The 26442-nt window shown below is 43.9% G+C and overlaps 1 protein-coding gene across 1 annotated transcript in view; it reads right to left on the bottom strand.

Moving 5' to 3' along the window:
- Positions 1-8563, bottom strand: part of ARHGEF9 (Cdc42 guanine nucleotide exchange factor 9) — a 294569-nt gene extending 286006 nt beyond the window's left edge. Inside the window, exon 1 of the mRNA XM_024209276.3 lies at positions 8500-8563. The gene's annotated coding sequence lies outside the window, so the exon portion shown is untranslated. The remainder of the gene's footprint in view (positions 1-8499) is intronic.
- Positions 8564-26442: the final 17879 nt, after the last annotated feature.

Consider the following 26442-nt stretch of genomic DNA (forward strand, 5'->3'; position numbering starts at 1 on the left):
CAGCAGCGCCGGCCCGGCTCAGGCCCCAGCACCCCCAGCCCGGACCCAGCCCGGCTCAGGCCCCAGCACCCCCAGCCCGGACCCGGCCCGGCTCGGGCCCCAGCAGCGCCGGCCCGGCTCGGGCCCCAGCACCCCCAGCCCGGACCCGGCCTGGCTCGGGCCCCAACAGCGCCGGCCCGGCTCAGGCCCCAGCACCCCCGGCCCAGCTCGGGCCCCAGCACCCCCGGCCGAGCACCTCCGGCCCGGCCCCAAGCCCCGCAACCCCGGCCGGAGCGCAGCCCGATTCCTGGGCTCTTTAAAGCCGTCCCTGGTCAGGGGACAGGGAGGGGGGGTTGGATGGGTCGGGAGTTTGGGGGGGGGCTGGCAGGGGGGCAAGGGGGGGGAGAGGGGGTGGGGCAGGCGGGGAGGGGGGGGGGGGGGGGGGGGGGGGGGGGGGGGGGGCGGCCAGGGGGGCAGGGGTGTGGAGAGGGGTTGGGACAGTCAGGGACAGGGAGCAGGGGGTGTTAGATGGGTCTGGGGTTCTGGGAGGGCTGTCAGGGGGCAGGGGTGTGGAGAGGGGTCGAGGCAGGCAGGTAGCAGAGGGGGTTGGATGGGTCAGGAGTTCTGGGGGTCCTGTCGGGGGCGGGGAGCAGTTGGATAGGGCATGGGAGTCCCCGGGGGTCTGTCTGGGGGCGGGAGTGTGAATATGGGGTGGGGGTGTGGATAAGGGTCGGGGCAGTCAGGGGCCAGGTAGGGTTGTAGGGCGTTCTCAGGAGGGGGCAGTCAGGGGACAAGAAGCAGGGTGGCTTAGATAAGCGGTGGGGTCCTAGGGGGCAGTTAGTGGCAGGGGTCCCAGGAGGGGGCAGTCAGGGGACAAGGAGCGGGGGGGGTTGGGGGTTCTGAGGGGGGCAATCAGGGGGTGGGAAGTGGGAGGGAGTGGATGGGGGTGGGGCAGGGGCGGGGCTAGGGCAGGGCTCCTCCCACCCCCCCAGTGTCCTCTTTTTTGCTTGTGGAAATATGGTAACCCTACTCACACCTCTCTACCTGCCATTCTGCATTCAGGGATTGATCAGGATGTTCCCGATGGAGTTCGCAGCCAAATGCTTTGAAGCCTCCTCTTAGGTGTGGCCTTATAATGCAAAGAGTCAGAGAAAGAAAAGACCCCTCAGGTCAGCCAGACCATTACCTCATCTCTCTAGCTATCCAGCCAGCCATCTTTTTTCTTAGATGGCCTATTCCTGAAGTATCCAAACACTGACTCTCTGCCAATGCAGAGGGAGCTTTCTATTCTATTAACGCCTTTCTGGCTCCACTTACAATATCTTACAGAAAATGTTTGTGCCTTTCATTTTTCCAAAATCCAACTGACGTATTTCCTCCCCTCTCCCCGCCCGACAGAGGGGCAGAAACCATGTGACACACAGTATTGTTGTACTACCAATTGTTGGTGTTCCCTCACCAATGTCGGTTAAGAGGCATTCATTTGTCTACAAGTACCCAAGATTCTTTGATGCTCAGTTACAGGCAGCATCAGAGGGTTCTGCTCTTTTATCATGTTAATCACTTCCTGAGCAGTCGCTCTCCACAGACTTGCAGAAACACCAAGAGGAACGTGGCTAGACAATCGGCTCCAAGACCCGAACTTGGCTTATCATCACCCCGCATCGTCGCAGAAGCCTTCTGCGTTCAGTTCAGAATTCCTGGACCCAGCCCAGCTGGCCAGTTTCAGTCTTACTGAAAGATCCAGCAACTGACTTGCACATGCCTAGAAATCTTGAGTGTTTTCAAACCAGATCAAGACTGGCTGCTCCCAATTTATACTGATACGTTAGGAGAAAAAAAAACTTTCAAAAAACAGAGAGATTGATCACTGAGAAACCATGTTGTCTAAGTGGTTTGAATAGGAGAAATAGGTTTTAAGCAGAGCTCTGCCACTAATTCACTGAGCAACCTGAGCCACCTACTTCGGGAAACTGAGGCAGAAAGCAGCTATCAGTGAACAAAGGATAATGATACCCAACTCTGGGCAGTGCTTTGATCAGAGCAACATAATTGCCAATTACTACCTATGGCTGTGAGGTTCAGTCCTGCAGGATAGTGATGTTGTTTCTAACAGTGCTAGGGAGACTCTAGACTCTAGATTGAGTCGTCCACAACCAGCTAATACAGGTGCTAACCTGTGGCTATGCTAGGTGCAAACTCATGTTCAAAAAAACCTCTACCTAGTTCCCTAGTCTAAACAGGGCCTCTGTGTTTGGACCAGGAATAAAGGAGTGAGGAGACAAACATGGTTCTTAACAGGGAGGGTGCGTGGCTGGGACGAACTTGCTGGCTGATACCCCAAATCTGAGAAACACAAACAGACAATGGGTTCCCATTGCCTGTGCTCCGGGGACTCCTGTGCTACTCTCAGTCTCAGGAGGTTCGTGCACGGGGTAAGCTAGCCCCAACCACATTCTTAACGGGGAGGGACTTTGCAGCTCTCACTGATTCTTTGGGGTTCATGTGGGCTTCAGGCTTGATAAAAGGAGCTACCCAGCAGCAACCTGGTCTGCGTGGCAGTCAGCTCCAGACTCTATGGCCTCACAGCAGACCCTGACCCCTTCCCATACAAGAAACGACCAAGGCTTCCTCTTAAAGAGGCAGTACATAATACAATACCAGCATTACAATATGTGTGTCTGTGTGTCTGTGTGTTCCTGCTATTTAATTACACACCGTTTCAGCAAGTCCCTGGTCCATCACTACCCAATTTGATAAAGACCTGATCCTGCAGCTCTTCCTCATGTGAGCAGACCCATATTCATGTGAATGCACCCACAAAAATGTGCATGTCCCTACCACTCCCACAGATCCACACGTCGGTTAGACCCGTCTTTGACCCCAAAAGTCAAATGAATCAGAAATCCTACAGAGCAAAACTAAAAGTCAACAGCATTTAAAAACTGAAACGCAGCTGGTGGTGTGCCACTCAAGTTCAAATCCCAGACCGGGTCTCTCGCTGCTTGAGTTGGCAGGTATCTGGTGAGTGGAGGGTTAAATGACACAACTCAGATGAGTAAGGGCAACATGACTAGACTTATATAGGTCAATCCCAAGCCAAAGTCTAGTGGTACCCTATTGTAACACCATGCAAAGGATCGGTGTTTGAGTCTAATCTTCGATCCCTTCCTCATCTGGGCTAGAAGGAGCTGGAAGAATTACAAGAACACAGTGTTCATCCCTGAAGGCCCAGTGTGATCCCCTCTAGCCTACACTCAGAGCAGTACCGATGATGGGAGTCATGTCCAGCCCTCACTGGGGGCCGGGAGGTTCACCACAATGGAGGCTCCAGAGTAGGAAGGAAATTGGGGCTGGTGGAAGGATTTCAGAGGACAAATCCCACAAAGGAGCCACAACCTTGATGCCATTTGCCGAATGCCACTGGAGAGTTTTATTAACCTGTCATTTCTGGCATGGATCAGGAGGAGCAAAGGCAGAGGTTCGCGGGATGCAGCTGAAAGACAGGAATTTTTGCATGAACTGGCAGGAGATCTGTATAGACTGTGTGCGTAGCTTGCACCATCTCCTCTTTTTATGGGACAACAGGAAGAAAAAAAATGATCCGCGAAAACATTGTAGCCGTACGTGAAGATATGAGAACCAAACCTAGGTCAAAGCAGTCGTTCACCAGCAGACATCTAGGAAATGTGTTTTAAATGGCATCATAAAAAATAAATAATGCCACTCAGCTCTTCTTTCATCTTAAAAGACAGAGGGGGAACAATAGAGAGTGACGAGGGTGGTAGCTGGAGTCTGTTGTATCCACTGGGCAGCGCCTTCCGATCAGAAAGCTCCAGAGACCCCCCCCCCCCAAACAATGACTTGAGCTCTGAGCGGGACGGTTCCCCACCCCACAAGTGAAAAGTCATTTTGTTATACAGCTTGTGCATTTGCAGACCTTGCCCAAGCAGAAAACTACAGACATTGGTTACAGAGAAGCATGGTGGGTTTCAGACATGGATCAATGCCCATTAATTATCAAGCTGAGACCAACAAAGTTGTTTCACATGCCACGGACATGCTTTGCAATGTTTGTAAAATGTCACCTTATGGCATTAATAACTAGAGTTTATGGGTCATAAAAAAAGAGCAAATCTGCAGTGAATCTGTCAATTAAAAGAGAATTAAAGGCCTTCTCTAACAAAATCGTGTCCAAAATGTCAGCGACGAGCAGAAAAATAAACCTCTGTTCTTCAGACTGTAATTCAGCAACAAGAATTCAAGGGCCAGGTTTTAGAAAGGAGGGTCAAAAATGCCTACACCCCTCCTACGCCCACAGATCCGTACATCCACTAGACCCATCTTTGACCTCAAAAGTCCTGACAAATAAGACAAACCCTAAAGAGCAAAACTAAAAGTCTACAGCATTTAAAAACTGAAACACAGCTGGCAGTGTGCCACCATGTTGGAGACACAAGTTCAAATCCCAGACTGGGTCACTCGCAGCTTGAGTTGGCAGGGATCTGGTGAGTGGGGGAGGTCACTGTAGAAGCAGCACGTTTAGTTCCCACGGGGCAATAACAAACATGCAGCTGGCTGACCAGGAGCAGTATTAACTGAGTTCCATGTCAAGGTCATACTCTGCATCCACCCTACGCCAAGGTAAAGAAAATTAAAAGGCAATTATCCACCCCACATGCACACTTTCCGTTAAGAAAAAGCAAAGAATACATGCTACCAATTTCTCAATGGCACTGGAACTTTAAAGAAGACTCTGGGAATAAGTAATTATTAAACAGTTAAATAGGAGAATTTGGGCTCTAAGAGAGAGTGGGACTGGTCAAAAAACCAATGGATCCAGTTTTAGGAGTTGCTGAGCTCCCCCATCCCATTGAAATCAACAGGAGTTTAAGGACACTCAGTGCTCAGACACTCTGATTGCAAAAAAATCTGCAAAAAAAATCCAGTTTGTTTTTGTTTCACAGGGTTCGAAGTGGACTCAGATTTTGTCATTTTTGGATTTTTTTCATTTATTGATTTTCATTTTTCCTTCTTTTCTTTTACTCCTCTTTCTATTTTTCATTTTTTTTTTGGTTTCTTTTGTAATCACTTTTGAAAATAACTGTGGAAAGAGGGGAAAAGGAACAAAATAAAAGGGAAATAGGAAAGGAGGGGGGAAATCAATACATGAAAAATCATAAACAAAACGTATCAAAAAAATTGTGAAAGATTTCAAAAGTGGACGATCTTTGGTGAACATTTTCAATTTTGAATAAAGAGCCATTTGCCACCAAGAAACCTGTTTGTTCAAAACATTTTGGCCAGCCTTGTACCATACAGGATAAAACACTATATAGGCTGAAGAAACTTATGAAGAGGAGACATGCAGACCTGAAAGAATGGTCCTGCCCTGGAAAAATAGCTAAGTCTCCCACCCACTTAGCTACATATTCCCCACTCCATCTTGATGGATAACATGGCCTATGTAATGCTGCCAAGGCCAGTTAAACCTGACAGTGATCAGCTGAACAAGTTCAGCTTCAGTTTGCACAGCCACTTTGTGAAATCCTGGCCCCACTGAAATCAATGGCAAGACGCCTACTGACTTCAATGGGGCTGGAGTGTCACCCAGTGTTTTCAATTTTTCAGCACTTCATTGTGCAATTTTCATTCTTGAGACAATGCCATCTTTCTGCTTTGTTTGCGTGTGCACGCGCCCACACACTTTTCTTTTTTTCCCCTTTGGACAGCTGCACCTGCTTCTTCCTCTTTACACATCAGGCAGCTTTTCCCATCTGCTCCATAGATTCTAGAAGGGAAGCTATTACATTGGCCTGAATGAGAACCATCAACAACCCCTTCATTCAAACAATGTGCATGCTACAATTACAGCAGACTGGTGCTCTTGCTGTAGTAGGACTTCAACCAAGGTCTTTCGTCCAATAAACCAGGCCTGGCACATGAGCAAAATAACCAAAAGAAATGAGCTAGGACAACATTTCTTAAAATCTATTCACCCACCAGGGGATGCACTGCATGCAAACTCACTAATCAACAAAGCTACCATCTTCAGCCCAGCTAGCAATAAGTAACAAAGCTAGGCTTCGGAAAGCAACAACCTCTACAAACACAGAAGCCGGGGGCCGGATTCTGCCCTCGGTTACACCCATGACATTCCACCGGTGTCAATGAAGGCACAAGGATTTGGCCCATTGTCTTAGGCCATGATAGAACCAGAGAAGTGTGGTCGAGAGACTTCTCTGCTCAGATAATTAATTGCTCTACCAGAATTGCTCCTCACAGTATATTCTCCATGGCCTTAACTAAAAAGATATCTACCTATTTATTTCAAAGATGCACAGATCTCACTCGAAGGTAAATTTTCCTGACATTCGGCCTAAATTCACATATTGGGTTGAACAATATGTAGATTTTTAGCACATCCTACTGCAATAAGGAGACAGGCTGGGGACAGCAGAAAGACTCCATTCTGGCCTAAATCCAGACAGTTGTCTGATCACAGGCCAAATCCTGCTCTTACAAGCATTCCCACAGATTTCAACCAGATTCCTGGTGTCAGCAGGGACCGCAGAATCAGGCCCTCAAAGAGTCTCCAATCAGACTACCCCATAGTCAGACACTGGTTAGGATATTTTCATTGAGATAAAATTGGCCCTTTTTTTCTTCTCTCCATTTCCCCAGAGCCAATCGCTCAAGATATCATGGAGGGAGTGACTGGCATTCCATGAATACTTGATTTAAACAGTTACGGCAAGTTTAGACCTAGTTCACCATATCAAGCGTTTAGATTTTAATAGCCTGTAATCAGCACAGCCTTTCAGACCTGTGTAACATTAATATTCGTACAGTAGACCAACCTTGTTTAAAAATAGAAGCTTTCTGATTTTCTTGCAAACAGCAGGAACTAAATCTGGGGGGTTGGGGGGGAATCAGTCTGTCATTAGCAGAGAGAAAATGTGAAGCGTCATCTTAAAAGTTAGTTATTGTATTATATTATTATTGTATGTTGAAATATTATTCCTAATGTTAACATATAACCTACAGCATAAGCAAAGGCGGATATCTGAACATACAATCTAACAGGAACCTATGAGTCTGATCTTGTAAACATTACTCACATGAGTAAATCTGACTTGGGCAAGTTTTCCTGTTGGTTTTATTGGGACTACCCACATAAGAAAGGGCTGCAGGGTTGAGACCTCAAGAAAAGGTCCAAAGCCCATGAAAACCAATGGAAATATTCCCCACGACTTCAATGGGCTCTGGATCAGCCCCTCAGTAAGTAAAATACAAGGCCTGAGTCTAATGCTATTTACACCAGTAAGTCACCTCACTGAAGTCAGTAGAGTTATACAAATGTAAGCTCAGAATGAGGTCAGAATCTGGCCCAGTCTAGGAAATATCTTTTTTCTTTAAACTCATTATTCTCTCCCATAATTAATGTGCAAGGATTTCTTTATATTACTTTATGCTCTATGGTTTGTGGCAAATCATATATGGACTTTGCGCAGTTTGGGTCCTCTGACAATTGGAATTCAAAATACATTTTGACTGTAATGCCTAGAAAGTGTATACTTTTAAAAAGACCTCTTTCTCTTGCAGGTATTTGCTCAAGAGAGTGGCATAATGTATTATGTATAATCTGTTGGAGTGCAGAGGAAATCAATTCATTTGCAAGGTTGGTTCCTTTAAGGTTACAGAATTTTTGATCAATATCTGTGTACAGCCACAATGAACGAGTCTGATTTCACAACCTTCACAAACCCAAGTCATTTCTTATGGGATTACCCAGGTGAGTAAAGTTTGCCGGGGTGAGTAAGGACTGTGGCATAGGGCCCATTCATGTGACTGTGTGTGGCTGTCCCGTTGATGGGTTTAAACTCCTTTTTAAGCGTCATACGTTCACTTTCATATCGTCACATGTGTGCAAAGTATATTAACCATGCCCCTGAACACAGATTTCTATTGACCCCCTAATCTCTTTAAAAGGAAAGGAAGGAGAGAGAATCCGTCATGCTTAAAGCAAAAGGCAGTCGGTTCATAACCTGCCAACACCCTCACCCTTCCCCTGTCTGTCTGGAGTTCAGGAGAAAAGCCACTGCGCTTCACACACTGCAAACTCACCCCCCAGCCCAGCACCGCACGGACCTGGCTCTGACCCCAGTGCCGCTGGGCAGATCCTTGTTCCTTTCAAGACCAGGACAGCCAGACCTCCCTGGAGGTCCCCCGGGGCTGGATTGGGCCCGCCGAGGGTTGGGATGTGCTGGGTTGAGGGTCTGATCCGGAGCCCACTGCAGCTAGGGAAGGGGGAAAGGAAAGTCGAGAGGGAACCACTGCCTGTCTTCCCCGCTTTGCATGATCCAAGCGCCGGAAATCAAAGCGTCCGGAGAGAGTCCACGGGCTGCGCTCATTCATTTGCCAAGAGACCCGAACAAGGAGAAGAAGAAGTTGGGCGAGTCTGTCCCGTTCAGGGCTCGGCCGTTTGCAGGCGAGGAGAAAGAGAAAGGGAGGAATTACCTTGTCGCTGGCAGAGCTCTCCCGCACACGGCCCCGGCAGGACCAGGAGCGGTTGTTGTCAAACACACAGGGACCGCGGCCGGCGCCTGGCGGCTTCTCATCCCACAACAACAGCCGCACGAGTTCCTTCCAATAGCCGCCTTCCAGCCTCCTGGCTGGTGCTCCAGGTTTCCTCTTCTCCCGAGCCTTCCTGCCCTCTGATCCCAGCCAGCCTCCCGCAAAGGTCACTTTCAGGAGTTGGACTCCACGTAGGGAAAGTTTCTTTAAACTAGAAAACAAGGAAGCAGCCTCATAGATCCACTCAGTAGTTGGCGTTTCCCAAAAGATGGCTCACACTTTTCCAGGCAATACACACACACACACACACACACACACACCCCACACACACTGAAGCAGATCCTTTTGCAGGCTGCAATCTGTTGGAAGATGCGGAAGGGACAGCAAAGGGAGAGGGGAGGGGTCTGAAGTTCAGGTGGCTCTTACTAAAGACAAGCCAGGGCAGTCTACAGCAATAAAAAAACCACTTCAGCAGGGATCCTTCTGCATGTTCAGAGGTCAAGATCCAGCTATGTCTTGTCTGTTGTGTGTGTCTCAGCCAAGCCAGGACTCTGGGCTGCTTCCTCTACACGCAGGCTTTTGTAGCCAAGCTTCTACATGTAATACGGGGCATGTCATCTAGCTAATTACTAAACTCCTCAGAGAAAATAGCAACCTGCTGTCAAGAAAGAAACTTCCTGCCACTGAAAGGGGGGAGCCTCTCAACAACAACAACATGAGTTTCTCTTTAACTCTTGTTTTGATCCCAACATGCAAGGAAAAGTTTGAAGGCGATTGACTGCCCTGTTCAGGGTCAGACGCTTCTTGGTGACTTCGGAAAGCTGCAAAATATTTCCCGGTGATCAAAACAATCAGAAGAAATGCTGAGACTTCTTCATCCATTCTCTCGCTTTAAAAGGTTTTTCTATTTGGAAAAGGTCTAGCAACCATTCATTTGCAATGAGCACTGTTATACCCATCCTCTGCTTTGCATCTCCAGAGCATCATTCAAACAACCACGTCAAAGTACTTTACAAAGCTGGGTCAGTGCCTTTATGCCCCATTTGTAAAATGGAGAAACTGAGTCAAGGGAAGATTAAATGATTCATCCACAGTAAGTCAGCAGCCAAGCCAGCAATGGAGCTCAAGTCTCCTGACTCCCAGCCCATTGCTTTGGACACTACACAAAGTTCCTCTGACAGTACAGAAGTACAAGAATTACAGCTAAAAATCCAGTGAATGGTGCCAAATTCATACCCAGCACAATACATTTAAATCATTCTATTCTATTCCACAATGTACAATAGCTAAATTCAGACCTGGTGTACCCAGGCACACTTCCACTGACTTCTGTGGCGTGGCATCCACTCACACCAACATCACAATACCTCACACTAAACTTACCCATGCAAGCAGTCCCAATGAAATCAATGGGACTGCTCTAATTTTTCACTGATTCATCAAACTGTTTTGGTTTCAAGGATTCTCCCAACTTGAAAAGTTTCAAAATTGTCAAAATATCCTGGTTCAACTTTTCCATAAGGAAAAATTTCAGGTTTTTGATTCAAAATGACTTTTCATTTTGAAATGTTAATAAATGTAGACTAAAAGATATTTAAAAGAAAGATAAATTTCAAAATTGAAACAAACAAAACATATTGTTTGACCTGAGCAGATTTTTTTTAATTATTATTATTATTATTCACAAAAAAAAAATCAAGATTTCAACTTTTTTCCTCATTCAGGCCGGGAAAATGTTTTGAAATCTCAAAAAATTTTGCAATATGGGAATACCATTTCTGACCCGGCTCTCACCACAAGTCTCAATTCAGCCCAATTTCTTACTGTCCATCCTACCTCTCCTATCTCCCTTGTCAGACTACACATTATTTTGTTTTTGCCAAAATAAATATTTTGCTCACAACGAGGAAAGTCTCTGTGGGTTGCATCTGAAAAGAAGAGTGGTTTCACATGCTGCTTTATCTACACTCATGTTGGAGTGTGTTTGTCCTGATAAATAAGTGATCTGATGGGAAAGTGCAGAAATAACTATTTCTATTTCAAAAAAACATCTCCGAGGTTTTATAAGTCTAAATAATAACAACAACGGGGGGAACAAAGCGTTATTTAGGCAAGAGTTAGTGATTGCCATTGCTGCCTTTCTGTTTCATTTAATTGTTGTTTTAAATTATATTATGAATGTGTTTTACAGGAAGAGGCAGGTGGATGCCATAGAAATAAAATGTATTAGTGTAATTAATAAAATAATCATGATTCATGATCATCATGATAATCTGAGATTCTATGATTTGATGAAATTCTGAGTATCTCCTCAATTACTCTATAAAGAGCTTTTGGATTTTCCATCCTGCTTTTTATTTCTTTTCTGATGCATTGAATTTCAAGTGTTTTATTTGGCTATTTGCTGCATGTGGAGTGCTAGGGCTCCGTCCTGACCTCTTACATCATCACCGTCCCCAGCATATGAAGGATTATTCTGAGCCAAAAATTAGCCATAAATGCTACAAGTGCTTATCCATTTATAAATTTCCAGTCTTCCTTCAATATTTACAGTGCTAAGCACCATGCAAACATGGCTTGATTACATTGAGGACGTTACCATTCATCAGCATGGCAGACCATAACAGAGCTCAGGGAGCGTAGCTATTTAACTTTCTAACCCCAGAAACTTATCAAAATCTGGGAGAGCAGGAGGTAGTTCCAGAAAAGGAGCACAGTGTTTGAAACTGTGTGTGCAGTCAACATTTCAGAGGGGTGAAAGGTGCATGATATCACACAGGAATCATTACATTTGTTTTCAAGAATAGATGACAGCTCATTCATCATTGTGGGGAAAAATCCATTCTTGAATGACAGGTTTCAGAGTAGCTGCCTTGTTAGTCTGTATCCACAAAAAGAACAGGAGTACTTGTGGCACCTTAGAGACTAACAAATTTATTTGAGCATAAGCTTTCGGGGGCTACAGCCCACTTCATCGGATGCATAGAATGGAACACAGAGAGAATATATTTATACATACAGAGAACATGAAAAGGTGGGAGTTACCCTACCGACTCTGAGAGGCTAATTAATGGGAATGACTGACTGCAATGGGGACATGGCATGGCAGGTGCTGTACCAACTTCCTCACATACACTTCAACCCTGACTCGCAAAAACCCTCCTGTTCCAGTTCTGAGGCTTCAAATGCTCTGGCACTGCACCTGTCAGGATCTGTAGCAACCGAGTTACTCCTTCCACACATCCCACCATCAGCACAGCTCTGCCAAGGAATCACACTCCTGATCTATGGCACTCCTTGTCATCCCAGTTCAGAGCCTTTCTTTCATGGAGGTCTTCAATAGACTTCACTCCTGCCTTGCATTACTTGACAACAAACGCTTCTACTCCTGGCCTCCTCTCCTCTGTAGTTCTGGCCATTGGCTTTCAGTCCTGCTGCTTCATCACAAAATTGGCCTAGCAGTTACTATCTATGGTCCCACAATTCAGCCACTGAAGTCAATGGGACTTATGCGCATTCTTAAGTACCTTCTTTAATCAGGGCTATTAATAATAATAATAGCATTTAGCATGTAACATCTTCAAAGTACTTTATGGACATTACCTGCTTAAAATGTTTCCATTACTTCAGCAGGGATCATCTTGTCTTTCATCACATAGACCAATTCTGGAAGCGCTAACTCAGACAGAATTGGCTAGGGACCAGTGCTTTCCCATTAGCTTTTGGTGCTTCCAGCCAGGTGGTGCCAGCTGCAGATCACAGGAGCTACGCCTTCAGATCACTTCTTCCTGGGGCAGTGCTCCTCCTCGCCTTTGCCAAAGCAGTCTCAGGTTGCTTCTGTGCTTCATTCTCCCTGGCAGGCTGGATTCCTGCTCCTGGCAGATGGATTCCTCCCCAAATCTTCCCACGTGCTAGTACAACAACAATACGCACGGCTGGCTGATTTCTGTTGCTGGTGTTTGGAAAGGCACAGAGATGGCTCCTGGGGCTTAATGCCTTGCAAAAAGTTGCACTCTCAGCAAAATAACATTGTATGACCTCAGCCTTCATTTGCACAAACATGCAAGGGTTTAGGGCCCAATACTTCCCTCACCAAAAAGTGCTATAAAATGTAATAAGGGTAAAATCAATAAGGTTATTAACATGAGGCAGGGTTTGAAGGACAAGGTGGCTCAAGGGCCAGGTCCTGCTCCAACTAAAGCCAATGGCAAAATTTTCATTGAATTCAATGCAAGCAGAAGCAGGATCTTAGAAAATCTAAAGTCATCTTATTTCTTTTCTTAATTATCTGGTGGGGTAACTGGGTTCCCCACCCCCACAGCATTGCTGAACATTCTAAAACTGTCAAGATTTCATAGTTTCATTTCAGTAAAACAAACCACCACTTTGGATTTGGTGCAATCTCTTTCTATACCAGTCTTCATACTGTCCCAATGACACCACCAGTAAAATCTGTGCTGCAGAGTAAATATATTAGGCCTTATTACTCTCAGTTACACTGGTATGAATTAGGTGTAATGTCATTTAATGATAATTCACCTCTCTTTTCAACAGTAGATCTCAAATCGCTTTAAGAAAAGAGGTATCATTATTCCCATTTTACAGGCAGGGAAACTGAGTCACAGACTGCTGAAGTGACTTGCCCAAAGTCACCCAGATAGAGGTGGGAACAGAACCCAGAGGCTCAGTCCTCTGCTCTATTCACTAGGCCACATGGCCTCTCTTAAAGCTAATAGGTTTACTTGGGTGAATAATGTAAGTGGGATTTGGCCTAATATCTCACTGCTAAATAAAATGAGGTAGAAAACATATTTTTCCTCGTTGTGTCTTTAAAGGTAGTATTTTGTTTTCTTGAAGAAATGAGATAAGACTCTGAGAGCAACAGGATTTTGACTCTTTACAAAGAACTGCTTTAAGGTCACTGCATAGACCCAATAGAAAGGCAGATGATCTGTGACAACGTGCTCACTGGGCGGGCAAGAGAGGAATTTGCTCTCCTCTTGCAAGATGACATCTTTCTTCAGAGACATCTTTAGCTCTGCAATCTCATATACATGCTGCACAGTCATTTAAAAGTTTCAGAGTAGCAGCCGTGTTAGTCTGTATCAGCAAAAAGAACAGGAGTACTTGTGGCACCTTAGAGACTAACAAATTTGTTAGTCTCTAAGGTGCCACAAGTACTCCTGTTCTTTTTAGTCATTTAAAAGAGACCACAGTCTGGTGAAAAACTGTATATTCTTAAAAAGCAATTTTCCTTATCTGTGTTATGAATAATACCTTGGATTATTAAACCTGAAAGAACTTTTAATATCTAACTTGCTTTTCACTAGTTAAGCTGTTTACACTTTGTGTTTCTCACAAATGAAAATACATCACTTAATTTGACCTTAGATTATAATCAGTTTCTAGTCAATTTCACTTTTAGGTCCTCATGCACCAGCACAAACTCCAAAGGCAGGACTACAAACATTACAGGGGCACATTTCTTATAATTTATAAACAAATAAATTTTGTTTTGAAAATTTACAATGGAAACAGAATAATTTCTAATTGGGCACATAAACATTAGTTTTTACTAAATCTGAATTTTGAGCCATATCTAATCAATATATCTATCTATATCTAGAGCCATGTCTAATCTATAGATCTATATATAGATCTATTGATATATAACAGGACAATAATAATAATAAAAACAAATAATAAATGTTGAGGGCTTTTATGTTTGCCTTCTGGTTTTTAAGTCTTTATGTTTTCTGGTTGATCTCTGCAAACATAAGTGTTAAAACTGTTTGGTTTGGGGTTTTTTTAATGAAAGCTGTAATTCTCATGTAATCAAATAATTCCAGGAGCTGGGGCTTTAAGAAAAACAAATATCATGAGACTCACAAAAAAAATCATGAGTTGGCAACACTTCGGGTGTGCACACCCTCATCAGGTATTGAGCAGAAAAGACTGCAAGAAGCTGCCAATTGTCAGCAGGACTTCTTTTTAGAATATCAGTTCTTACAGTCCATCAACTACCTACATATTAGTTTCATGTTAGGCCAATTTCACATAATAAAGTTCCTAGTGCTTCTATCATTGGCAATGACTAATATCAGTGGTTTGGGACTAACAAAACTGTGGTTGGTGAGCAATTCATACATTCGTTATAGGGCCAGATTCTCAGCTGGGGTAAATCACCATATCTTCATTGACTTCAATGGAGTTACAACAATTTACATGAGCTGAGAATCTGGCTCTCTAAATTGTGACCAGAAGGGAACATTATGATCACCTACTCTGGCCTTCTGCATAACACAGACCATGTTATTAATTATACGAAGTAAGAGTTCATTACGTAATTATCTTCCCCCAACACTGACCACAAGTTCTCAGTTTTATCAGATAAAGCTAACCCAGTTCTTCACTGGGATTTGAAGGGTCCCAGCATTTCACAGGATAAGGTCCTGCAGTTGCAGCTAACAAGAAACAACTTGCAAACCTTATCTGTTGTATTCCAGAAATGTTACAGAACCCTTTGACTGTATTTAGAGAGCTGCTAAAACCTTTTCATACAGTTGGGCCTATAAAACAGTTTATTAATAATGAAATGATTGGTAATGAATAAGGGTCCTGGTCTGCTTCCACTAAAGGCAATGTGAGTTTTTCCATGGACTCCAGAACAGACAGGATCTGTCCATTTATCAACAACTAACTCACAACGGTATCCAACTTAATATAGTGTTTTCCTAGCCTTAGAACAGGAAATAACTGTAGTCTCTCCCATACCACTGTGTCGTAACTGCTTGTAAATGTTGACTATTTAACAAGATCACTGTACACATTTTAGTTCAAATCTTTACCTATGTGAATAAACCTCACATACAAGCGGTCCCATGGGAGTCAATGGGACTGTTCAGGTGAGTAAGTGTTTGCAGGATCAGTCTCTAATGTGACTTTCATCCCAAATACTTCACAAACTATGGGCAAAGTCCTGTTCCCTTTTTCAGTCCTACTTCCTCAGGTGAGTAAGGCAAGCAGGATTGGGTCCTTTGGAGCCAATCTTTACTAACACGAATAGGCCCCACTCATAAGAGTTGGCTCATTTACATGTGAATAAGATTTGCAAGATCAGGCCTCATGAGTCTATAATCTAATGGAACTACTACTACTACAAGGTGTAGTCATGTGGGCATGGATTGTTGTAGGATCAGTCCCTTTATACATAAACTATATATCACTTTATCCACCATTGAAATACACTCACCTCTAGAGGGAATGTGGCAGCTGTTTAACCATACGCTGTTTGCAGGCTCAGGATTACAGCACTCCATTGACTCATAGTCAAAAGGCTTCTTTAGAATCAGAAGGAATGGAAACATTTTTTAAAGCTTTAATGGAGGCGAAAGTCTGCAGAAAACTTTGGAGATCAATAATAAAAAAATCAGTAGAGACCCTAAATCCATACTATAGTGTGGAAATTTCCTGACACTTATTTCCAGTGCCCTATAGAGAACTAAATTACAAAACTAATGGCCAGTCCCCCTATTATTAAGCCCAGCAATTCTTCTCACAGACAGAGGATTATGGGCCTCAGGTCCACTTTCAAGTGAACCTGGGGCTAATATATTGCGTTGCTTCAAATCCTTGAAAAATTGGCAGTTCCCAGTGGCTCTGTGGAGAGTTTAGGTGAAGTTTAATGGTTCTAAAATACTGCAAGTGAATTTCCTAGAGCTCCCATAACCACCATCATGCTCTGAAATCCTCCCAAATCTTGCAGCTGCCTTGGGGCTGAGGGTGGGAGCTAGGGCGGACCGTGACCAGCTAACACAACCTGCCCTGCTTACACTAGGTGCAAAGAGCCATTTAAAATTGTGTTAGTTAAAATGTATTCATTAACACAGTCTAAAAAACAACCATTTTTTCTAGTTTAGTCTAGACCATGCTCTCGTACTGTGCAGAGTCCCTCCTTCCATGTCCTTATTCTACAGGTGGTTTGTTTAACAACTTGGGATTGATTTTTCTTCCCACTCTTTCCCTTACCACATTTGTTCGTTATTCCTCAACATTTTCCAAGGCAGATATGCCTCTTAAAATTGTGCTGTACCTTTCTGGTGCTGTCTAAACACAGCTCCTTTAATATCCTTGACGTCAGAAAAAATAAAGGAAATAAAAGAATGAATTAGGGGGGAGTTAACAGCACTTGGAAACCCAAACAAGCTTTCTGGCATGACTCAGGCATCAGAGAAGTGTCTGTGCTTCTGCAATTAAATCAGCCTTACTACTTCCTGTTTATCGGTATAGTGTCTATAGGAAGGACTGACCAATAGCAGTGCAAAAGCTGCTATTCCTAGCCAAGGAAAGCTCTTTGCCTTTTAGTTTGTATAGGGTACAGAGAGGGGCCCAAGTCAGGTGAGGAACCAAACTTCCTCAGTATTAAAGAAGCTTCAGATCTAGGGTCTCAATTTGAGGCCATTTCTAAATCTCATAAAATAAAGATGTGCTTTTTCCCCCCTATCCAGAGTGACAAAAATGTTAACCCCATCCTGGTCCCAGAGTCTTTTCATGTGTTGCATTTTCACCAAGTTAACAAGCATGCAGGAGCCTTAAACTGGATTCTTTATTCAAGCAAACTCACCCAGTGTAACAGCTTTACCATCTTGTTATTGTCCTCTTCTCTCCTCCTGACTCCTTCCTTACACTTCCCCTAGTGGTCTCCAGCATGCATTGCATTTACATGCTCCTTTCTTCAGTGAGCATTGCTCCAACAGAGCATCTGTTTCATTGACCTCGTCCATCATTTTTATTACTTTTGGTACAAATATTTTCAAATGAGTTAGGCCCCCAACACCCATTGACTTTCTATTAGAGTTGTGCACGTAATTTAAATATTACACTCTTTGGGGGCAAGGACTGTCTTTTTGTTCTTTGTTTGCACAGCATCTAGCACAATAGAGTCTTAATCTATTGCTGGGGCTCCTAGATGCTACCACCACACAAATCATAATAAATAGTTTAATCATTCACCTTCAGCCTTCTCCCTTTCCCCCACCCTTTCCCCACTACACATCCACAAACTGTAATGTATATATCTATGGAATATCAAGTTTGTCTTCTGGATTCTATACATCTACTCATTTCAAAAAATGTATCTCTGTATGGCAGACAGTAGCCATTTTGTTCCCAGAGTAGCTGTAGCCTGTGCAAAGGAGACATACACATGTTCTCCCCTTGAAAGATACTGCTTTCATCCATTCAAGGAACATAAGAGGCAATAAGAAGAGGATCTATAAATACATTAGGAGCAAGAGAATGATATAGGCAAGTGTAGGTCTACTACTTGGTGGGGAAGGAAAACTAATAATGAATGACAACAAGAAGACTGAGATGTTTAATGCCTATTTTGCTTCAGTCTTCACAAAAGAGGTTGATTGTGACTAGACACTTACAACAATTAATATTAACAATAAGGGGGAAGGAACACAAGCCAGAATAGGGAAAGAACAGGTTAAAGAATAATTAGATAAGGTAGATGTATTCAGGGCCGGCTCTGGCTTTTTTGCCGCCCTAGGCAAAAAAGCCACCCGCCGCCCCCCTCCCCCTCGCCTCTCCCCCCAGCGCAGCAGGGGAGGGTGCCGAGCCCGGCCGTGGGCCCGCAATCCCCAACCGGCCGGAGCGCCGGGGGGACGGCGGAGAGCCCGCCGCGGCGCCCCACTCTCCCCGACTGGCCGGAGCGCCGGGGGGAGAGCGGCGAGCCCAGCCGGGGCCCCACTCTCCCCGACCGGCTGGAGCGCGGGGGGAGGGCGGCGAGCCCAGTCGCGGCCCCGCTCTCGGGCCAGAGCACCCCGCTGCGCCGCCCCGCTCCAGGCGCCACCCCAAGCACATGCTTGGTGGACTGGTGCCTGGAGCAGGCCCTGGATGTATTCATGTTGGCAGGGCCTGATGGAATTCATCATAGGGTATTTAAGAAACTAGCTGGAGCAATCTAGGAACCATTAAAGATTACCTGCAGGAAATCCTGGAGGATGGGTGAGGTGCCAGATGACTGGAGAAGGGCAAACATAGTATCCATCTTAAAAGGGAAACAAGGACCGGGGGAATTAAAGACCAGTCAGTCTAACTTTGATACCTGGAAAGATACTGAAACGAATTATTAAACAATCAGTTTGTAAACACCTAGAGGATAATAGTGTAATAAGTAATAGCCAACATGGATTGGTCAATAGCAAATCATGCCAAATGAACTTAATTTCCTTCTTTTACAGGATATTGGCCTAGTGGATAGAGGCAGGACTCAATAGATGCGATTTACCTTGATTTTAGTGAGGCTTGTGACACAGTCCTACATGACAGTCTCATAAACAAACTAGGGAAATATGGTCTAGATGAAATTTCTATAAGGTGGGATACCCAACTGCTTGAAATACTGTATTCTAAGAGTAATTTTCAATGATTTGCTGTCAAACTGCAAGGTCGTATCAAGTGTGGCTCAGCAGGGGTTTGTTCTGGGTCTGGTACTATTCCATATTTTCATTAATGATTTGGATAATGGAGTGAAGAGTGTGCTTATAAAATCTGCAGATGACACCAAGCTGGGAGAAGTTGCTAGCACTTTGGAGGACAGGATTACAACTCAAAACAACCTTGACAAATTAGAGAATTGGTCTGAAATCAACAAGATGAAACTCAATACAGACAAGAGCAAAGTACTTCACTTAGGAAGGAAAATCAAATGCACAACTACACAATGGGGGATATCTGGCTAGATGATAGTACTGCTGAAAAGGATCTGGGGGTTACAATGGATCACAAATTGAATATGAATCAACAATGTCATGCAGTTGCAAAAAGGCTAATATCATTCTGGAGTGTATTAACAGGAGAGTTGTACGTAAGACACAGGAAGTAATCATCCCATTCCACTCGGCCTCAGCTGGACTATTGTATCCAATTCTGGGTGCCAACACTTTAAGGAAGAAATTGGAGAGAGTCCAGAAGAGAGCAACATAAATGATAAAAGACTTAGAAAACCTGAGTTATGGGGAAAGGTTAAAAAAAACTGGTCATGTTTAGTCTTGAGAAAAGAAGAATGAAGGGGGACCCGATAACAGTCTTCAAATTTCTTAAGGGCTGATATAAAGAGGACGAGGATCAATTGTTCTCTATTTCCACTGACGGTAGGACAAGAAGTAATGGGCTTAACCCCCTGCAAGGGAGGTTTAGGGCAGATATTAGGGGGAAAAAATCTACTATAAGAATAGTTAGGCACTGGACTAAGTTACTAAGGGATGTTGTAGAATCTCCATCATAGGAGGTTTTTGAGAACAAGTTAGGCAAACCTGTCAGGGATGATCTAGGTTTACTTGGCCCTGCCTCGGCACAGGAGACTGGACTAGATGACCTCTTAAGATCACTGCCAACCCTATATTTCTATGATTTTATATTTTCTTTAATCCAAAGTCAACTTCAATCAGGCTGAAAATATGTGGTTGCCTTTTTCTATGGAAAAACATCAAACAAGCCTACACCTGGAATGCAAACCCAAACAGTGAACCTTTGGAGGGGTTTGGAAACTTTTGGTTAACGTTTCCCGTCCGCCCCCACACACACACCATTGTTGTTCTGTTTTGTGCTCCTTTTTCACCTCCTGGGCCCAGCTGCGATCAGAAATCCAGTCATACCAGGACTATGAGACATAACAGAATCAAACAAGTCAGAGACAGGAGTTGAACTCATGGGGTCCCAACTTGTGGTCTCAGCTCAAACCACGCCAGGACCCCAATTCAGCCAGGTACTTAGGCACATACCTGATTTTAAAACGTGAGTGAAGGAATAAGAGACTACTCACATGTTTAATGTCAGGCACATCCACTCTATTGCTGAATCAGGGCCCCTGTTCATGCAAGAAACCACCTGTTGCCTAGGAGCCATAAGCATCATTGATTTTGATTAAAATATGCACTTGGGATTTATTACCGCACAACGTTTTGCTTTTGATCATCTACGCTAGCTGCCCTTCTGCCGCAGGCAAAGTGAATACCACCACCACCACCACCACAGAGTTAGCTGGGACAGTGGTAATCTCTTGTTTTCATTCAGGCTCCAAACAGTCAATTCCCCAGAGTCCATTGGTTTATGAAGAGATGAGGGTGGTGGGGGGGATGTAGTGGAGAAGCACCCTGCTGTGGAGTAACTCACTGAATCACAATAATTAACGCCCTTGTTACTGCAGCAATAAATGGCCATTTTTGCTTGTGTGTATTTTTTGCCCCTCATTCAACAGGCCAAGTGAATTTTCTGTTTGTTCACAGGTGCCTTCTGTTCTTGCCCTTGGCTTTGGTTACTCCTGAATATAGTTTTATGGTGAGAAAAATGTAGCCCAAGGTTCTTGGAACAAGTAACACCATCAAAAGCATCATAATAGCAGGCCCCTGCCTCACAAGGGGAGGGTCTGGGTAACCCATGCCAAACCTAAAGGAAGTCAGATTGACTGAGAATGGAGCAACTTGGGGGAAGGGGGAAATGGACCAAACTCTTAAGGCAGAAGTTGACCACAGCGCATGTCACCAGTGCTTATTAATGTCCACAAGACTTTCTGCATGTTGCAGATTTGTCACTGCTATAAATTCATTGCAAGTATTAATCCTGAGGTACTCACTGCACTGGCAGTGGTCTTGACTATCTGTGTCGCTTGCAGGTGATCACTTTCCTCTGTTTCAACTGCATGAGCCTCTCTGTGTTCCCTGCTCCCGCTTGCATCCTGGCATGTCACACTCTTCCTCTCTTAAAAAAGCAGACTTAGGTCCATCCATGACTCACAGAGAGGGCAGCCTCAGAACACATAGGCATAAGCAGGAATGGATCCTGCCTCGGTAAGAAACAAACCTGCAGGGAAACAAAGAAGAGGGCTTAGCACTTATATAACACTTTTCATGGCTGCATCTCAAAGTGCTTCACAAAGGTTGCTCAGATTCATTAGCCCTGCTTTAAAGGCAAACAATAATGAGCCACAGGAAGGCTTAGACCTGAATTTTCAGAAGTAGCCACTAATTTGGGTCCCCAGGTTTTTGGGTGCCCAGCCAGAGATGCCCAGAGCCTTGTTTTCAGAGGGCACCCATTATTCCAGCTAAAGGCAAGCCCGAGAGGCCTCAAGTTTTACACCCAATAAACTGAGGCCCCCCAAAATCACTGACTAATTTTGAACATAATGGCCCCTTGAGGCCTTGAAAAGCTGTGAAGCTGCCCCAGGTGAGTGTGAGGCAGATCTCAAACTAGAACCCAGCTCTCCTGAGGCCCAGTCCAGTGCACTCTCCACTGGACCATGCTACCTCTCTTACAGCCTGTTAAACTGCCCACCTGCTATCAATACATAGTTTATTCACCTCATCACTAAAAACATTGCCGGGGGTAGGGTGGATTGAGGTGCCTTAGCAGGGCCGGATTATGACATTCTGAGGCCCCAAGCTATGTCAAATGTAAGAGGCCCCATACCATAAAAAAATTAATTTATTATTTTCACAGAAAGGACATTGAATATATAAACACGAAGCTTTATATTTGCATATATACAAAGGCAAAGTTGTAAAAATAGTATAATAATCTTCATTTTCAGCAGCCCTCTCTGTAATGATAACATCATGACAAATAAATTTTAGACAAATTCTTTGAACTAATTGTGTATGTAAGTAAAGTAGAAGTAAACAATACAATATAAAAAAATACAAAATCAAAAAAATTACAGTAAAAAATACAGTTTACTAGAAGAGTTCTCAGGAAATGTTTCTTCTCTATTGGGGCATCTAAATTGTGGAATTCCTTGTCTGCATAAGGGCTGGTCCACACTGTGGCGGGGGATCGATATAGGAAACGCAACTTCAGGTCGACGTTTCCTATATCGAACTAAAAGTACTTACTTCGGGTCCACGCGGCGCAGGCAGGCTCTCCCGTCGACAGCGCTTCCTCCTCTCGGCGAGCAGGAGTTCCGCAGTCGACGGGGGAGCGCTTCTGGGATCGATCTATCGCGTCCAGATGAGACGCGATAAATCGATCCCAGAAGATCGATCTCTACCCGCCGAATTAGGCGGGTAGTGTGGACCAGCCCTAAGAAATGAGACTCTTGGAGGATACAATAGAGGATATAGGATGCGGATAACCCAAAAGCTTAAAGCTCAATTATTAGTTATATTGATATGAATTACACCCAGGTAATAAGCAAACCATCAGAAAATTGTATGAGGGTTGTATTTTTCCAATAAATTGATTTGTTTTGTTTTTATAGAAGGTTATGCTGAATTATCTAATATTGGTACTAAAATTAGTAGCAGAACGTTTTTATTGAAACCAGTAAAAACTTTAATTTAATATTATAAATATTGAATTTGTATAGCTATACATCAACAAATTTATATGTATATTTGTGCCAAAAACCTGTTATTTTACCAGGATATTTCTGTGAAAGTTAGTGTTATTTTGTCTATGTTCTCACAGGAAAATAAGAGAAGATATATAATTTTTTTACACCATGAGAAGGAAGGAAAATTATCCTTCTTTTCATATGAATAAAAGAAAAAAATGTTTGATTAATTTTGTTAGGGAAATACAAAGTTTATCTGGACTATATATAAAATATATTTACAAATGTTTATTCTGATTTAATTTTCGCTACGAAACAATGAATTATTGGGATTTTTCTTTTGCCATACTATAAAAATACAATGTATTATGCATATGATATGTGATTTATAAGTCTATATAAGAATTTTTACATAGCATACTACCTATTATCTTGGTGCGCCAAACCCACCGAGCAGAAAATCCCAGTCTTTTTTCTAGCAGACATCTCTCTTCGCGTTTGCTTCTCAATCCTCTGTCTCTCCTAACACCACTAATTAATCTCAAGTAAACACCTCGGACACACAGAGTGACAACAAGTTATATGCGCAAAAGAGAACGAAAGAATTTACCAGAAAAAAGCCTGGTAATCTCTAGACAGGCATTGAGAAAGTGAGAAAAACCAGCCTATATTCAAGCAAATATAATGAATATTATAGGCTTTAATAGCTTATAAATCAAATATGCACATAGTTTGAAATAACTTGCTCACCAAGTACTCGGAATATTTTTATATATGTATCTTCCTTTACTTCTCTCAAAACCCTCTATTTATCCTTTCATCAGCACTCTAATATTTATTGTGAAGGTTCCCGAAACTGATGGAGGGAAGCCAACACAAATTTATCCTCCTCAAAATCCCCTTGATCCAAGTCCATAAGATGATCACCTGCAAACTCAGTCATGTGAAGCATGGACAGAGCATGAAGCAGAAAGCGGCGTGCACACCAAAACACACAATTGTACGTATGTACAGATCAAAAGAAGAAAGAACACACTAACATATCAGTATGAGCTTGGCAGGATTGCTTCACGACACTGCCGTCTCCGACCTCACATTTTTCCCCGATTTTATCGACAGTGAGATTATTTATTTATTTAAATAAAGTTATGAAGGCAGTGTCAGAATTTTATCAGTAGCAACTGGCCAACAAAACGCTGCCTCAGGAGACTGATAGCAGACTTACTCGTAGAACTACTAATTTTACAAGTGCAATTATCGTTTTTTTTCTCAGCCCTGGCCTCCCGCCTGTCAATAATGAACAATTAGTGAAGGGTATGGTAAGGGTATTTGTGTAGCCAGATGTGTATATTTTTGCCATATTTGAATGAAAATGTCTATATTTAGAGAAAATCTTCTTTTGCCCATATCTCCTTTATTTATCAACCGATTTTGATAACATTTGAAATGGAGTCCGTTTTTTCTTTTTTAGAGGCCCCCCATATTGTGAGGCCCTAAACTGTAGTTTAGTTAGTTTATACCTTAATCCAGCACTGTGCCTTATGCATGTATGCCTCATATTTTGTCTTTTTCCCAATAGGGATGGGCAAACCCTCCTGCAACTGCAATGCCCAAATCTCAGAATGAACCTGGAGCTATCCTCCTTCCTCCTCACAAGCGCCAGATAATCTCCTGTCATTCTGCGGTCCACCAGGGTGTTTTAAGATGCTTGAAAATCCACTCTGGGCCAGCTGTCATCTTCAGGTAACACAAGTTCTGGGGATTTCCCCAGAGTCATGGTGAGGGGGGCAACGTATTCTGGGAAAGCTCTGAACTTAGGGAGTTAGTGTATAAAATCTGAATACTGCAGCTGGCCAGAGCACAGAAGAGAACCAAATCTGAAAGTCCTTCCCTGGGTGGCATCACTGGAAAGGAGATTTCTTAAGGGTCAGTCAGAAAGACTGATAGGATGAAGTAGCCAGCTGGGGTCAACGAGGAGGAATTGAGTCCCTGATTCAGCAAGGCACTTAAGCATGTGCCTAATTTTAAACATCAGAGTCAAGAGGATTACATGTGTGCTTGAAATTAAGCATGTGCTTAAACACTTCACTGAATTGGGTCCTGAATGGACCTAGGATGGATCTGAAATCAACTACTTTGTGTGAGGTGAGGGAGGTAGCGGTTGAGACATTTATGGGGACAGTGTGAGGTCAAGCAGGAGATGGGGATGAAGGTAGGACCTTTGTGGGTGCTCAGGGGAGTTCAAAGAGAGGGTTCTGGGTGCAAAGGGCCCTGTTTCACATCAAGGAGAGAGCTGGAAAGAGGGGTCAGGAGCCCTGAGTGCGGGCAGGGAGAGGGATTCTAACCATTCAAACAAGTTTTAGCTCTTCCTTTGATAACAAATGGAGCCAAACCCTTCCACTCACCCCCCAGCTGAGGGCTAGAGACAAGAAGATCCTTCTCTGATCCTGTCTGGAGTAAAGTACATTCCACAACTGCAGAGAAGCTTCGTAAGGAGGTTTCCTCTGACGCAAGACCAAGCCTGTCATGCTTGTGAATGTTAAAGTCACAGACAATCTGCTTACACTCAAGATCACATGCCATTTTAAATGTATGTCTCAACCCATCGGCTTAAAATGTTCCATAAGAACCATCTTACCAAGGGAGCAGAGCATAAACATCTCGGTTAAAGAAAGAAGCCTACTGAATGAATACATTCCCCAGGCACTCTACTTAAAGAGAGCTGTTAAATTATATGCGGGGGTTGCTGTATGGAGAATAGACCATTAGTTCATCTAGGCCAATGTCCTTCCTCTGTCTGGTAATGGCTTCAGAAAGAGACAAAACCTCACCCATTATGCACCTTGCCAGATTGGCAATGGTGAGTGGGTAAGATGTGGGGGGAGGGGAGTCCTATATTCCTGATTCCACCTGCTGATCAATTTCTGCCATGAAGCACAAAGAGTGAGAGCCTCTGTCATTTTAGCCAAACTATGACTGCAGGAATAAACGTGCTAAAAGAACACTCTGGAGCATGGAAAACTTGCCCAGAGCCACTTGGGTCTCTGACTCAGGAGAATGCTCTTTGCAGTCCCAGTGTGAGAACCTGTCCCACGCTCACTGGCTCATTCACTTTGGGTGTGAGCGGTTTTACAGCCTGCAAGTAGGAAATTAAACTGGAAAAATCTCTCCGAAATAAATGCATTGAACACACACCTTGCAGGGAAAGCATCAGCCCTTCCCCTCGGGGAAGGTAAAGGTATTATGCAGTCTGCCTTTCATTGTGCTTTGGCACAGGTTCTCCACCCCACTAGGGACCCAGCCCTTCTCCAGGCCATTAAAGAACCTCCCATCCATCTTCCCCACACCCACACTATGGACTCCACCTCCCTTCCCCAACCCGCTGCCTCCAGGAACCCCCTTCCTCATTCTCCCCATCTAAGAACTTGCCTCACCCAGTCAACTCCACTAAGGAGCTCTCACACACAGTAAGGAACTGTATTGTCTCTTTCCCCAGCCCCCAAATAAAAGTTCTCCTTCTCCACCTCCACTAAGGAAACCCCCATGCT

Source organism: Terrapene carolina, unplaced genomic scaffold, assembly GCF_002925995.2.
Source record: "Terrapene carolina triunguis isolate 2854851 unplaced genomic scaffold, T_m_triunguis-2.0 Scaffold131, whole genome shotgun sequence".
NCBI classification, from domain to species: domain Eukaryota; kingdom Metazoa; phylum Chordata; order Testudines; family Emydidae; genus Terrapene; species Terrapene triunguis.